Source organism: Anser brachyrhynchus (assembly GCF_964034855.1).
Source record: "Anser brachyrhynchus genome assembly, chromosome: 1".
NCBI lineage: Eukaryota > Metazoa > Chordata > Aves > Anseriformes > Anatidae > Anser > Anser brachyrhynchus.
Window position 1 is genome coordinate 107,034,537 of NC_137694.1, and position 16,123 is coordinate 107,050,659.

Below are 16,123 nucleotides of genomic sequence, written 5' to 3' on the forward strand. Positions count from 1 at the left end.
AATTATGCTGTAGATATGCCTATACTATCGATGTGAATATGTTGTGGTGCTTTTTTAAACTTGTAATTAATACTAATTGAACTTTCAGAATCTAAAAGGTTCCTTGCTTAAAAATCCTGTGCATTTGCTGAAAGTAACAACAGTTTACTAACATCCCATTTCTTGAAAAAATCCGTATTAAGGAGAAGAGGGTACTATATGCAATCTGTTGATAACAAACAGCACATAGAATTTTTTACTGCATAAACTAAAGATCTTTTGCCGGAATACTGCTTCTGCTACATGTGTTTTCCCTTAGTATTGTATTCATTGTACTAGAAATGTAATTATAGATTAATACTTTCCCTAATATATTCTACTAAACACTTTGCTTGCTGTGTACAGGTGTTAGTAGAAATGAGAAAAATCATACTGTTTTGTGCATAAAAGAAAGAGTAAATTCAAGCTATATATATATATTTAACAATCTGTAAAGAGAAAAAAATCAGGTGCTATAATACAGTCTAAAAATATATTGGTTGCCAGTTTAGTTATAAAAAAAGCAAGAGTATATTAATTTAAAGCTTAGTTAAGTAAAAGATTTTAAAGTTATTCTTAGCATTTCTAAATTCCCATTTTCCTGCATTCGCCCTAGCCACATTTCTGTGTGCCCTCTACTTGGCATTGCAGTTCTGTGTCCAGTTTTAGCTCCCCTGGGTAAGCAATTCTAACAAATGGCAGAGGGTCACTAAGACCTGGGCTCAGAAAGCTTGGAGAAGAGAGAGCACAACAGGACCCAGCTGGGGTTTCCTCTATCTACTGCTTTGGGTTGTAGTGAGGATAGAGGTGGAGTTTGCTGAGTTGCTTGATGAGAGCATGAAAAAGAAAGGTCACAGGCTGCAGCAAAGGGAGTTCTGATGTAATATCAGGAGAAAACAAAAATCCATCATGATGGTGGCCAAGCAGAGGGACAAGTCATGAAGAGAGCCCACAGGTTCTCCTTCCTTGGGGGTGCTCCGAACTCAGCCGGATCAGGTCCTGAGCCACCGAACTGGCTCTGGAACTGCCGCCTGAGTGGGAGGTTGGACGGGGTGACCTGAGGGCTCCTGTCCCACCCTATTCTCTTTTCTAGCTGAATCAGCTTGTGCTGGCTCCTAGGACTTCATTATTAATAAGAGGAGATATGGTAAATAAGCTGTCCACCTAGCAAAATTAATATGTACCTTTGTGTGCTGATGTATCTTCGTGTCACAAAAAGTAATTAAATTGTGACTTATTTGCATACATAGCTCAGCACATGACTGAACACGCAGCCTGCAAGATTGCCCCCAGTTCATAATGTGATAAAAGGCTGCAGGGCCTGCAGGAAAGAAGGCGGTGAGGGAGTGATGAAGTTCTCCTCGCCCGCGGCCTGCTGCCTGCCTGCATCGCCACAGCTGTGGGACAGCGGGGCTGGGAGCCGGACCAGACGAACCGGGTGCAGGTGTGGCCAGGCAGGCTGCGCAGTGGCACTGGGTCATTGGGTTGTTCCACCTGCCGGCACACGGTGGTTCCCTGGAGGCCAATAACTTGCTGAAGTTCATCAAGCCTTGGAAAAAAAAAGATAATGTTTCTCTCTTTTGTTGGTATATTTTGTAATTATGTGATATAACTTTATGTGTTTCTTTGTGACAGGGTTAATTTTAAAATAACCAGATGAAATTCAGAGACTCAGCTGGTTTATTATGCAACTCCATTATACTTTTTTGATGTGCTGTGTTTCTTTCAGGTGCCTGCCTGCCTTTCAGTTTTGCAGCGGAATCATTGATCGTTCTTACCACCTCACAACCTACAGGTAAGACCTGAGATTGTTATTTAAAGTTTCCATTGCCATGTCACCACTGACAAATTCAGGCATGCATGGACTGCAGGCAGCGCGGCTGCTCGCGACGCAGCAGTGGCTTTCCTGGAATGGGGCTCCTGCTGCATCCGAAATGGCTCCCACTGGGCGCAGTTGTGGTGCTCAGCCTTACCACATGGGGCTGCCGGCAGGATGGGCCCACCGACATGGTTGGCACCTGTGGCCCCGGTCTGGCCAGGGTGGTGCTGCAGGTTTGTCCTGGTGGGGACATAGCTCCTCACCGGCAGCACCAGAACTGAGCCTGCAGTCTCCGAGCCATTAAATTGGTGTGAGTTCTGTCACAGTCTTCTTCGCTGAGATGAAAATTTCACCTCGACTTTCTAAGAAAGTTTAAATGGCTACCTTTGTGCTTGTGAGAAGGCTGGGATTGTCTTGGTGTGATTCAAAACATTCTTCCTAACAGATGTCACTAAATACCTCAGTCTTTTCATGGAGAGTCATAGTGTTTAAAATCAAAACGTGCTATTGGGCATGTCATTTAAATACTTCCAAGTCACAAGTTTTTATATTTTGTGTCATTAGTACCTTGCATTTTGTCTTTCAAGCAGAAAAGGATTTATTTTTTATTTAATCCACTATTCCTCATTATAGCAAGAGTGATTAATTACCAAAACAAACTATCAAAAATTGTGTCTTTCACCTGATTTAAATTTATCTGGCTTCAGCTTTTGGCTGTTGTTTTCTGCTGGTACATGTAGATGGTAGTTGTTTTCCATAGTCACTGCTACATATTTGTTTAACTCAGCTAAAATAGATTTGATATTTCATGCGTTTCAGTGTAACATATATTCTCCAGTAGTAATCTCTATGATTGCTACTGCAGCTGGAGCAAAAAGCAATTGTCTGTAACCCCTACTTTACTGGTCCTTTGTATGTCACAGTGTTGTCCTAAACTTTATAGGCTGGGGCCTTGATGTTTTGTTTCCCCTGTCCACTTCAGCAGTGTCTCATTCAGTTTCTTTCTGATCTAAGGATGATTTTTGATTGTGTGATTATTCACAGGTTTGCTTTCTCCATTTAAAGCCATTTTGGCTAGGTTCATACTCAACATTCCTTGTTACCTTTAGTTTTCTTCTTTCTTCAGATGTTAGGAATAACTTGCTTTTATGGTGGATTCTACTCATACTTCCAGCTGATGTGGATGTGTGAGCTCAGAAGAATAGCAAGACATAATGAAAAGCTTATGAAAAGATCTTTTGAATTATACTATATCTACTGATCGTCTTCAGTTCAAATGATTTTGATTTGGGATGTAGGGCAACTAGTACACATTCCATGTGAATTGGACTTGACGGTTTTGTTTTACATAAAGGCGTTGGTTATGAAAAGCGAAATATTCAAGACTATTTGCTGTGTGAAGGACAAGTATGGCAGACTGCTTAATGTTGAATTAGTAGAAAGTAGTCATATCACTGTATTTTCAAAAAGCAGCAAGCCACCAGCACATTTCTGATAAGGCAGGTGATAGCGGCCTAGCATTTCTATTAAATAAACATTGGTTTTCATTGTGATGACACTCCTAAAGCTAGGCTTGATGGCAACGCTTTTTGACTTTCCCTCACTTTCTTCCTCTCTCATCCCAAAGGCTTCACAATCATGATTTCTTTTCCTCCTGCTTACATTTCCTCCTTTTACTGTGAATTTTGTTAGGTCTTGTTTCCAGTCTTTCACTTTTGATTTTTCTAAGATCAGATCTTCTCTTTTGCTCTTCTTGTTTTCTCTTGTATTTGTATGTGCCCATAAAACTCAGTTCATTTGTGTTACTTTATTTTTGTGGGCTTTTCTTTCTCTCACTGTACATATTTGTTTTGTATATCCGAAGAAAATTTTGTTCTACTTTGTCTTTCTACCTAGAAGCTATAAAAAGTATGAAAGACAAAAGAATCTACATCTGTACTTGCAGGATAGTGGACGCCAGCTGTCCAAACAGACTGCGTATTTGGTCATAAATTTATTGGAAGAAAAGTGTGTTTTATTAATAAGAATGTGCATTTTTGATATTTCCTTTGCAGTCAGCATAGAGCTGAATATAAACCCACTTAATCATTCTGAATACTAGTACTGGTAGAACAGGAGTGAAGTCCTCTTTTTACAATATATGACATTTTCTTCTGAAAATTTTCTTTCAAAAATAAGGAGAAGCTAAAGAAATAGAGGGTAAAATGTCACACTTTGGCTGGAACTATGGATGAGCCACTCCTAAAAATGTGTATCCTACAGAGTAGTCCCCATCCACCAGATTACATTATTTTCACAGTTATTGGACTATGCTGACAAAATCTCTCCTCTTACCAGCAGAAGTGGTTGTGAGCTTCCGCCTTGAAGAAAATGTAGCCTATATGTAATATGTGCCATCTGCATTATTTTTGTGTAGATGATACCTTGAATTGTTTGTAAGTCAAGAAGTTTGTTCACTCTGTATATTTGTCAAACCAGTATGCAGAAGATATTTTCCATTTCTTTTCCTTCTTTAGAGTCTTTTAGTCATTCTAATTACTAGCATATATCATAAAAGTTTAAGTTTATTATGCTATTGAATGTTACCCAGTCATTTGTGATTGGGAATTATTCTTGGAAAGATACAATACCTTCAAATAACACCTGTATTTCCCAAATTTGACAAAATTGCAGTATACTGAAAAATTAACAATATGGAATGATATGTTTTTTTAAAAAGCTTGTAGAATACATTGATCAAGGTTGAGCTTAACTGTTAGAAAACTTTATATCCTCCAATTTTTCATTAAATAGAATGAATCTGAAATAACTCTATATGTTGGGGAAAAAAAAATCATTTCCCTCTTACTGAAAAACCTAAATATAAAGAATGCCATTGTTTGCTGCACATGTGGCATCCAGTCTGGTTTATATTAAGTTGAAGTTACTGCCATCTGGTGGGGAAAATAGTATTATATCAGTACAATTGAAAGTAATTCCATTAGAATCTCCAGGAAAGAAAAAAACAAACCTTGAGAAGTGAATATTGTGTGAATGTGTATGTGTGTTATTTGTATATGTGTAGATTAATAATATATAGTCAGGTACAAAACGTTTCCGCAGAAGATTCCTTTGTACAGCTGGAGATTTTACATTTCAAGCATTTTATTTATCTATTTATTTATTTATTTATTTATTTATTTATTTTTGCGTAGCACTTTCTATGGTAGAGATTACCACTACTTATTGCTGCAAAAACATCTGAGCTAGTTCTGTCTTAGTGCAGCATTCTTAGATTTTATCTTTGGTGCAGCAAGTTTGCTCCTCCTTGAATCTTGACGCATACTTTTGTTAACTTTTTCCTGATTCCTGAGGGAAGAGCTCCATAGGAACAGATTTGTATCTCTATCAAGTAGTGCATGAGGGCAGTCTAGGGGGCATCTTACATATATAAAATTAATTGGGTTGTTTTCTCAAGGAGCTAACACTCTTATGTTGGATGTAACAGTGCAGTGAATGATAGGCAAAATGGTAACAGAAGGAGAGAGATTCAGTTGTTGAAGACAGTGTCATTTAACTATCCATAGTAATAAGCTGCTCAGTACCATATAAGAGTAATAACTTGTATCCAGAACGTGTTCTTATTTCGTTGTTATAGTGTCAGAAGACCCCAGTCAAGATTAGGTTTCCTTTATAAACAAGGAGGTTTTTTTGCTGATAGAGAACAGTAGAAGTGGTCCTTTGCTCTTAATCTGAGGAATAAATTGCCATTTTCTCTACTATAGAAACATGTTTTATTAGGTTCATATCAAAAGCGTATCTTTTAACTGCCATTCTCTGATGCTGAGATTCAAAGGAAAGTTAGGGGAATCTAAGTGTCTTACATAGTTCATAGTGACTTAGTCAAACTCTCGGCACTCCTGCGTTGGCCTCAGCCCTCCGGCTGCATGCCTAGCCCCCGATGGCAGCCCAGCTTTTATCAGCAAGCAAGTGCTGATGTTGGTTGAGGTAAGGCTAGAGGAGGCACAGATGGCCTCATCATTGCTCAGGCATGGCTGTCTCCAGCCCTTAGTGGTGCGTGGAAGTGCTCAGCAGAGGGCTTGAGGGGCCTGGAGGCCCCTGCACTCTGAGTCCGGGTAATTCTGGTCACTGGGTAGGTTTGCTTCATACCTTGTGCCAAGATGGGTGGCAGAGTACCATTAGATTCTTCTTTAAAGGGGTAACTATATGCTCTCATCCTCTACTTATGTACAGGAGGTATATTATTCTGATGATGCCCTCTACATAGTCCTATCTATTTTTGGTCAGGAACATTTTTCTTCTGTGTAAATCGTGCTTCAAAGGGCTTTCTAACACTGTCGTCTACAGAAATATTTTGTTTCTTTGTCTGCTCAATGGCTTGAGCAGTGACATCCCAAAGAGGCCTCGTGCTGAATGCTTGCTTGACTGTAGGCTACATTCCTTCAAACTGTCTAGATTGAATTGCAGTGGCTCACTTGCTTGAAAAGATGTGGAACTCTGCTTCCTATATAGAGAAAATTTCCATTCCTGTCCTGTACAGGGCAGCTTATGTGATTCTTGGCTCATACATTTACAAAGTGCATGATCAAGCCTGGTTGGTGTAGAAGCCAGATTCTTTTTGTTCTTAGCCATGAAAATTATGTTTTCAAAGGAGCAGGTGAAGGGGTCCTACAATTTTGTGAATCTCTTCATCCTTGAGTTTAATTAAACAAAACAAAACAAAAACAAAACAAAACAAAAACAAACAAACCAATGATAACTGGTTTTCTGCACACCTTTTAGAAGCTACTGTGAATGAGTTAAGTGTTGTTGCAGAAAAAGATATCTCTCATCTCTCATCATTCTTTTTTTATTTTGTTTAAAATTCTTTTTTACTTGGTTGGTTTTTGCTGCCTGTTGTAGTTTTTTGTTTGTATTTTGTCTTCTTCCTTTTTCTGAACTCTCTAGGAGTCGGAATCCTGCCCAGATAACATCTTTCAAAAAGAAAACCATTGACCTTGTAATCCTGTCATTCTGCTTTTAAGACTACGTTGCACATGCAGGTGTCTGATTTCTTCATAGGTTTTAGAGGAAGTATTTTTTCATGACTTTGCAATGTAATTGCCTAATTGTTTTTCAAGGAGACAGACACTTTTTTCACAGTAAGACTCTTACTGGAAAGGTTTACCCGTAATAGTTAGAGCACTGGGCGGTACATGACCACATATTAAGGAAGTCCTTCAAACTCGAGCCCACAGCTGCTTACCAGAGAACCGTACAGCGCAAAGAGCTCTCTCTGACTCAGGCTAGTTTGCACAAGGCAGAAAAGTGAAACATATTTTAGAAGGAAAGTAATCCCTGATTCCCTCTTCCAGCCTCCAACTCTCAACATAAAGTGTACTTTGTACTGTATAACAGAAGTACCTAGTTTGATTAGCTCTTGATTACAAAACTGGCTTCTTTTTCTTTTCACTACTGCAGACAAAATAACCAGCATTTAGCCTGTTTTTGAAAACTTGGTGTCATTGAGATTCAAGCTTTCAGGAATTTCTTTTCTCCTCTCCCCCCACAATATAGCTTCACATATTTATTTATAGTCCCCTGGGTTTAATAAGTAGTTTGATAGCTAGAAGGTAATTGCCATCTGCGCTGAGGATAACTGAATTATAAAAGAGAAGATTTTTGTAGTGAAAGATGATATAATGCAAGACAAAGATAGAAGGTTGTATCTTCTGAACCAAAAATGATCACCTTGTAGACAGTTTGTTATGATGGGATAGAGATTAATGTTATATCACATGAATTAATTGAGAATGTAGAATGCATTAAAATCTCTCAAATTTCAGCTTTTTAAATCAAAATTGACTACATACATATCTTTACTCAATGAGACGTTGTTGCAGAAATGACTCTTCTACTTCATTGTGCAGGAAATCTGAACAGAGTGTCATAGTGATCCTTGAAAGTCTATGAGAGTATGGATGCTTCTCTCCAGGAACAATCTGCTAGATGTGATATTTGTATTTGATATTTGAATCGCCATCCGTGGGAGTTTGCAGGATTTAACAAGACCATGAGGAACATGCTCTCATTAGATCTGTTTTGAGCAGGTGATTGAATTAGATGACGTCTTTTGCAACCTCAATTATTCCATGATTCCATGTTATGAATCTACGCTTATAATGACAAAGGTGATCTCAAACAACAGAGATTTAAGCTCAAGATCCTACTTCTTAGCTTGAAGGTGATAAGTGGATGAAGTTGCTTAAAAAAAAAAAAAAAAAAAAAAGCCTTAATTCTGAGGTAGAAAATCAATATAATGAACTCAAGTTTATGAACACAGAACTTTTTCTCATCTTGTCTGCTCAGCCTTTCAAAGGATGGTTCGGGGTTTTGAGAATGACTTCTTATGGATCTTTAATTGCAAGGCACAATTCTTTTACTTGTCTTTGTTTAACATAGACATAGAAGTACGTATACACATTTATTCAAATTATAAAGTAAAATAAACATTTTCAAAGTATTATGCTCTATTTTTCATTTTCCCTTTAGGAAAAGAGGAAATGAATTAACCATGGCAGAAACTGCTTCTAGCTTTTAGATTACTGAGGGTACTTAGATAACCTGGTGCTAAAGACAGTAAAACAATCATACACAACTGATAGAATACTAAATACCTTTAAGGGTGCTTTGTTTACTTTTTAAAGCCAAATAATTTAAATATTTTATAACTTTCAGACTACTAGTTCTGTTTCTGAAAATCCTATGTATTAGCAAGCTGAAGGTCAGTAAAATGCAAACAATACATTCTGCAATTGTTGTGCCGTCATCTCTGATTTAGAGGGAACACCCTCTCTCTGGGGTAGAGAAGTGATTTAGTCTAGGACACTGAGCAATTTGGGCTGTTCTTGAACAAATATCCTCAAGTAAAACAAACTTCTGTGAACTTCACGCTGTTCTTATTCCTATTTACTAAGAGAACTCAAAACTCAAGTTATTCAGAAGTGTCGGTTAGTTAAATTCAAGCAACACTTAGTAAGTTAACGTTGTATTTGCTAAAGATGTGGTTAATCTGCATTTTGGGGAACAATGGTTTCAATAACATACCACCATGTTGAAATTCCTTTTCTTCATGTGTTATCCTTCCACTTAGAGAGGTATGCACGACTGATCCACAAGAAAGCTGGCCCATCATATCTTTTAATGTAGTCTTTAGCCAAGACTATAGTCTATAACTATATGGCTATAGTCTGTAGCCAAGAATGAGCTTATTATGTGCTGTATAGTGCTTAAATTGTGTATAGCATAAATTGATTGGTTACAAAATATCTTTTGTGGTGACTACTCAAGTTAGATGGTTGAACTTCAGTTAACATTCATTATTATGTTGTCATTCAGTTTTTGGCTTAACCATGCCACAGATGCAGACATGTTTTTGTATCTCAAATCTCACTGCTTGTATTAATGTGGTTGTATCAATTACAAAACCAGCCTAAGTCCACAGAGAGATCAGCTGGTTTTCTGCTGCATGGAACTGTAACTAGTAAACCCTGTACGAACCTATCAGGCTCCATGCAGAGTTAACTTGGATGTTACTATATATAGTGTTCATTTAGAAGAACAGAGAAAAGTTATGCAGAGGAAAGTCTGGCAGGTATTATTAGTTTGGACTCAATGTAAACTGTCCCAAATCCACAATGAGTCTATTTACTGTCACTGTCACTTCCATTTCCAAAAGATATTAGTCAGGTGTAGCTACCATGCAAACACCAAGAGGCAGCACTGGACTAGAGCTGGTAAACTCTAACAGATCTGAGTTCACTGCAGTACCTTCTCTCCACAATACCCAAACAGCACGAGATTACTCGATAGCTTGAGCACAACACAGAACCCGTGCTGGCAGTCTGTTTGAATTGACTGATGCTTGTCCCTCCAGGATCCAAATATTCAGAGCATCACTGTACTGTGGGGGATGCTGAACTAGAGCTTTGCTGAATCACAGCCAGCTGTGTAGAGCTACATGCCTGCCTTCGCAATGTTCTTCCCATTCTCTCTAAAACTATATGCATTACCTCTCCACCATTCCCCTTCCCTCCATTCCCTCTCCACCTTCCCAATACCCCCCAGTTTCTGGGGAATACAGACTCCTGTTATCCTGGAAAACAGAGAACAGATGCTGCTGCAGTGAGGAGGTAACTGAATGGCTGTAGTAATGCAGCATAATAGTAAAATGCCTATGTTTTTAATAACTATTAATGTTAAAAGATTGTCTTTAGGATAAAAAACTGAAAGTCTAGTAAAATTAAACTAAAATGCTTCATTCTTCATACTTCATATCAGTATTTCATTTCTGTACTGCTTTAAAATTGCTGAAGAGAGATACAGCATTGCTTGTAACATCTTTTACATAGGCTATATTGCAGGGTCTGTAGTCTCCTTTTTTTTTTTTTTTTGTGATCTTACTTCCCTTCAGAGTGCTTAACTTTTTAGTTGTGTTCAGAATGAGAATTGCCTTGAAGAACATTTAAAATAGGCAAATTTTGTTTTCCTTATGTTTTGTGTTATTATTTAAGGAGTTTTGAAATCTGCCTTGTGTTGGAGCAAATACTGTAGTTCTCTGGAATGGGGTTTCAAAAAAGTCAAAGGGAGGTAGACACCTTGTTTGGAGTGTGTTTGCTGTGTTGGGTTCACAGCTGCACACGTGTCTGCTCAGGAGTGGGCTGGCAAGGGAGAGGGTTTGGCCTCCTCAATGCCAGCTACTGCTTTGCATCCAAGATCTCCACAGCATGGCAGCACATCTTCCTTGTTTGGATCTGACCTGTGCTTGTCCCATGGGAGGAAGTTGATCTGTGTTTAGAATTGGTGACTGGTGTCCTGGAGAACTAGGTCTTCTTGCTGTGCCTGCCACATCACTAAGGTGATGCATGTACTCTGTGTATGTACCCCTGCTCAGACAGATGTCTATCATTTGTTCCTTGTTTCCAGAGCACTTAGGGGAGGCACCGGAGATTTCCAGTGCAGCACCTCAAAACTCCAGCAGAAGACAACAGGGGAGATGTATTTTGAATGTACAAAAATGACATAAAAAACAGGTGCTCTGAAAAACGTCAGTCAACAGGAAGCATATTTTGCATACCCAAAAGAAACTGACCTTGACAGTTTTGTGCCTGTAAAACAGAAGTAATGCTACTGGTACTTTTCCACTCTAGGGTCTCACGTATGTATGTGTTGTATAAGCGATGAAGGTTTGTGGAGCACATGGATAGTATAGTATTTGCCAAAAACCCAACTCTTTTAGAAATTAATAATGTGATAATAAGTTTTAGGTGATCGGAATGAGACAAAAAGATGTGCTGAAAGGCTGCTTAGACATTGACAACTTTCCTTTCTGAGTGAGGCCTGTTCAGATTTTATATTGTCATATAAAGACTGCTCTGCAATGAGAACATAAAATAAGACTAGCTATCCAGGATTGTTTCTTATTCCTAATGTGTTTTCATAGTAGAAGATATGTGTATATTAAATATATATTAATGCCTGTGCATATGAAATAAAACCCCATATTCTGAACTTATGTTGAGGTTACAAAGTTGAACAGAAGATATTTTACAAGTGCACACATCTGGAAATTAATAGACAGATTTTATTAAGATATTAAATGTTTATTTTTCTTCTGATAGGTACTCTATTGGCACTCCTTGGATACAATTTTTAAAATGTTCAGATTCAAAGAACATTTTTCTAACAACCTTTGGAGTCAGTGGTTTTGATCAGCTTCTCTAAGCATGCTTCATTTTGGGTATCTTTTTACAGAAATGATGGTTGAATATGATGTCAGATGAAAATTTGGGAAAAAACAAGATTTTTATTTTTATTTTTTCACTTTCAAGTCTTCTATGTTCCTTAGCCAAAGGTTTTATATTTGGTTTTCTGAATCATTTTTAAAATTTGGTGACAATTCTGCTCAGCATAGTTGTGTCACAATGGATACCAGTAGAGTAACAGTGAAAGGCATTATTAATTTATTTTTAAAGTGATGTTTTCAAAGTCAACATGATTATGCAAATGTATGTCATAACATCAGTAACACTATTAAATCTCTACAAATAAATGCATCATCATTTTTATTGTGTTATGCTTCATCCAGTGGCATATATCAGAGATTTTGTTTTATTCAAGAATGATCAGTGTAATTATTATTGACATGGCATTCAAATTTTGCAAAACCAAAACTGAGACTGGTCATTAGGAAAAATGAGCAACCATTAACAAGAGTTGGACATGCGAAAAAAAAAATCAAGGTATTTTATAGCCCCAGTAGGGTGACAACTGCTAACTGGCTATGTAACTCATGTGCCCAAATGTGTAATTTGTTAACCTTTCTCTCCTTCATCTTGTTTACCAAAAGGTCATAGTACAGAAAGAACAAGAGATTTTGATTATTTCCCTGGTTTTGCTGAAGAACCATTTTATGGAAAACACATGCATTTACAAACCTAAAGGCATATGGAATTAAAAGCAACTCAAGTAAGAATGAAATGTAGGTGGAAGAGGATGTATAGCTGACTGTGTTAGTGTGATAAGCAGGCGGAGCAAACAATGGGTGCTGTTGTTCTCATGTTATTTGTAGTTATGTAAAGTGAAAGCAGACTGAAAAACAGTAATGCTAATTCCAAAGTGTACTAAGAACATGCAGGCTCTAGAGATGAATATCAGTGTGACCTTGTCTTAGGCGATGACCAGGGAGCTATAAGAAAGGACAACATGGACAAACTCTGGGCTAGGAATAATACATCTGAAGCAAAAGACTTGGCCGGATTTGAGCATGTCAGGATAAAGTTTCTGAGAGCTAGAGAAGAATGCCTTGATATAATTGAAAGGTGGTATTCTGGAACATGGGAGATGCATTTGGTTGAGGAGATAGGTGGGAAAGGTCATACATATAGCTGATGCATGAAGAGAGAGTATCCTGTCTATGGAAGGCATAAAGGGAAAGTCTGCAGTCCTGTCAGTGAAGGCCAGACGTTAAATGTTTTAGAAAAATTGGAAAAAAAAATCTTTGGTGGGGACTTCTGTGAAACAAAGTCCAAAACTTTTGGTTTAGCCATGCCCAGCTTGAGGTGGTGACCAGATGTTCATAGAGAGATAACGGAAAGGCAGTATGAGCGTTTAATTTGGATAAAAGGAAACTAAAAGATTAAAAAGAATGTGGGATGGTATGAGTACGTGAGTTGTAAATTGGCTGTCTCCATGTATATGCTACAGAGATGAAGTGTTGTGTATGTTTGCTTTTTCAGTGATTTGAGTGACATCTAGTTCATTTTTGATTGATCTGCTTGGAAGCCAGGTGGAGTTTGAGAGACATCTAATAAAAATGGATTCATCAATACTTGTTGTATAAGCCAAGAAGTATTTACACTGGGTAAAAAAAATAAAAATAATAATAAAAAAATCCCTCCTTAATGTTAGAAAGCCTAGACAATACCATTTGAGTAAAACTGTCTCCTTAAACAGTAGAGGCTGTTACAAAAGAAATTCTGAATAACTGCTAATGAGAAAAGACATATGATAGTTTGGTTTTAAACCTTGTGGTATTTTTCCATTTCACTTTGCAATCATCTTCACTCAGAGCTGTTGGGGAGTGTTACAGACAGTGACATGTGGGTCAATACTCAGTGGTGGTTTGAAGAAAGGACAGGGCAGGTAAGTAGCAATCTTATTTACAAGTCATTTTGTGTTTTCATGAGGATAGCCAGTCCTGTTGAGAATGGTAAGATTGCCAGGTATTGACATTTATTCAAGCCTTTCAAATGAAGTACAAAAGATTGCTGGTTGGTTTGTTTTTGTTGTTGTTGTTTTGTTGGTTTGTTGGTTGGTTTGGTTTGTGTGTGTGTGCTTGTGTTTTCCCCAGATGATGTTAGTGTAAATGTTAGACAAGAGTTGCTTGTTTGTTTTCAGCAAAATTCATTTTCCAGATCTGAGCTCTGTTGGCTTCAGTTATTGGAAGTGCATACCAGATAACCACAAAAAGCAGAAGAATTCACCGTTTTATAAGAAATCAGTTAGCATTCATTTAACCGCATTTGGTTTCATTTAAGTATATTTGAAAACTTTGAAGCTGAGGCTGATACACCAGTACCAAACTTTGAATCTTGTTCATCTGTGTTAAATGCATATAACCTATATATAAAGAATTGGACTTACTTTATGGTGTTTGTTTTTTTTGTTTCTTCTTTTAACCCTGCTCCCCCCCTCTCCCCCCCCAATGATGGCAAAATATCCGGTCTTGGCAAGAGTGAGAAGATTACTCCAGTCCTTGTTATTGCTTGACTATCCAATCCATTCTCCACATCTAACCAAGTATGATATTCCACTGTAGCAAAGCAAATAACAGTCTCAGCTGCTTCAATGACATTTTTGCGTTCCTTAATTTAAAAATATTTTCAGTAGAGTACCATAGAAATAGTGGGAGTTAATTTACGTATGTCTCCTCATGTGACTGTGCAGAAAACAAATGTCATAGCTAGGGAAATAAACTGCTTTTATAGCCTCTGTTTGGTTTATGGGACTCTGCTTACAGAGGTGGGCAGTGCCAGCCGGGATGCTCTGAACTCAGTAATTATGGAGGCCCGGTCTCTAAGGGAAATAGTGTAAAGACCGTGTTGAGGAGACAATGCAAACTGTGAAGAGTCAATATAAGATGTCAGTTGTACCTAAGATGTTTTTAACTGGTTTTGTCATTGTGCTGTGACATCATATACAATTTAGCTGGGTCAGTTGCATCCTACAATCTGACTTTGGCATGGGTTGTTGGAGGAGTGAGTCAATTGCAGTCACCTGCATTAAAGAGGAAAAGACCCTTGGCTGTTCTGTTGGGCATTGAGGACATACACACAGGCCAGCAGGCTGGGGGGCACATAAATGTGTTCTGGATCGCCATGTTTCACACAGCTGAATATTGAATTATTCCGCTTTTAATTTTGGTTCATTCCCTGTCTCCTCAGCTTTTTTTGTATGTGCAGATAACAAATGTTGTCCGGAAGGGCTTTGGAAACATGTATCATCTTTGAACGCTTTGTTGAGTACTAGATCATCATCACCTGAAGCTGAGTGTATTAAGGTTTGATGGATACAGTGTTTAAAAGGCATAGTTAGTAAGAGGCAGTACTAAAATAGAAAATACTTTACTCAAGAATTGTGTAAATGTGAAACTGAAATAATGGGAATCATGAGGAAACTCCTGTTTAGACATGAATGACATCAGTGTGGATAACCAGGGCTAGAAATTGAAATGTATAAAGTGCTTGAGATTGGGAACAAACTTAGAGCTAGGTCCAGAAGCAACAGAAGAGTCCCCTTCCCTTCCCTTCCCTTCCCTTCCCTTCCCTTCCCTTCCCTTCCCTTCCCTTCCCTTCCCTTCCCTTCCCTTCCCTTCCCTTCCCTTCCCTTCCCTTCCCTTCCCTTCCCTTCCCTTCCCTTCCCTTCCCTTCCCTTCCCTTCCCTTCCCTTCCCTTCCCTTCCCTTCCCTTCCCTTCCCTTCCCTTCCCTTCCCTTCCCTTCCCTTCCCTTCCCTTCCCTTCCCTTCCCTTCCCTTCCCTTCCCTTCCCTTCCCTTCCCTTCCCTTCCCTTCCCTTCCCTTCCCTTCCCTTCCCTTCCCTTCCCTTCCCTTCCCTTCCCTTCCCTTCCCTTCCCTTCCCTTCCCTTCCCTTCCCTTCCCTTCCCTTCCCTTCCCTTCCCTTCCCTTCCCTTCCCTTCCCTTCCCTTCCCTTCCCTTCCCTTCCCTTCCCTTCCCTTCCCTTCCCTTCCCTTCCCTTCCCTTCCCTTCCCTTCCCTTCCCTTCCCTTCCCTTCCCTTCCCTTCCCTTCCCTTCCCTTCCCTTCCCTTCCCTTCCCTAATGATATGATACTGCTAGAGAATGCACAGAGAACTGCTGACTACCAAGACCATTTTGAGAAAATGGTAGACTAGGCAGAAACTGAGGGATCCCTCCCATCATATGAGGGAGATGAGAGATGGACTGGCAACCCTTGATACAACTGTTATTAAACACTTCTCAGAGCAGTATGGCATTTTGCTGTGTGCTCCATCTTCTAGACTTTTGGTGAGGACAGGGAAGTGTTGGTCCCACTATATAGAAAGGGGTCTCCTACTCTGCACTACTTGAGCTGTTTGTGTATTTTTTTCTATTTACACTCCTCTGTAGGACAGGATTACTACTCCCATTTTACCAATAGACAGAAAAGGCAGACAGAAAGCAAGCCCAAGATCTTCAAAAGTACCCAACTTCTATCAGAAAGGAGTTTGTAT

The 16,123-nt window shown here is 38.7% G+C and overlaps 1 protein-coding gene across 1 annotated transcript in view; it reads left to right on the forward strand.

Moving 5' to 3' along the window:
- Positions 1 to 16,123, forward strand: part of USP25 (ubiquitin specific peptidase 25) — a 461,260-nt gene that overhangs the window by 319,381 nt on the left and 125,756 nt on the right. The window contains exons 33-34 of the mRNA XM_080562087.1: positions 1,748 to 1,813; positions 10,802 to 13,519. The gene's annotated coding sequence lies outside the window, so the exon portion shown is untranslated. The remainder of the gene's footprint in view (positions 1 to 1,747; positions 1,814 to 10,801; positions 13,520 to 16,123) is intronic.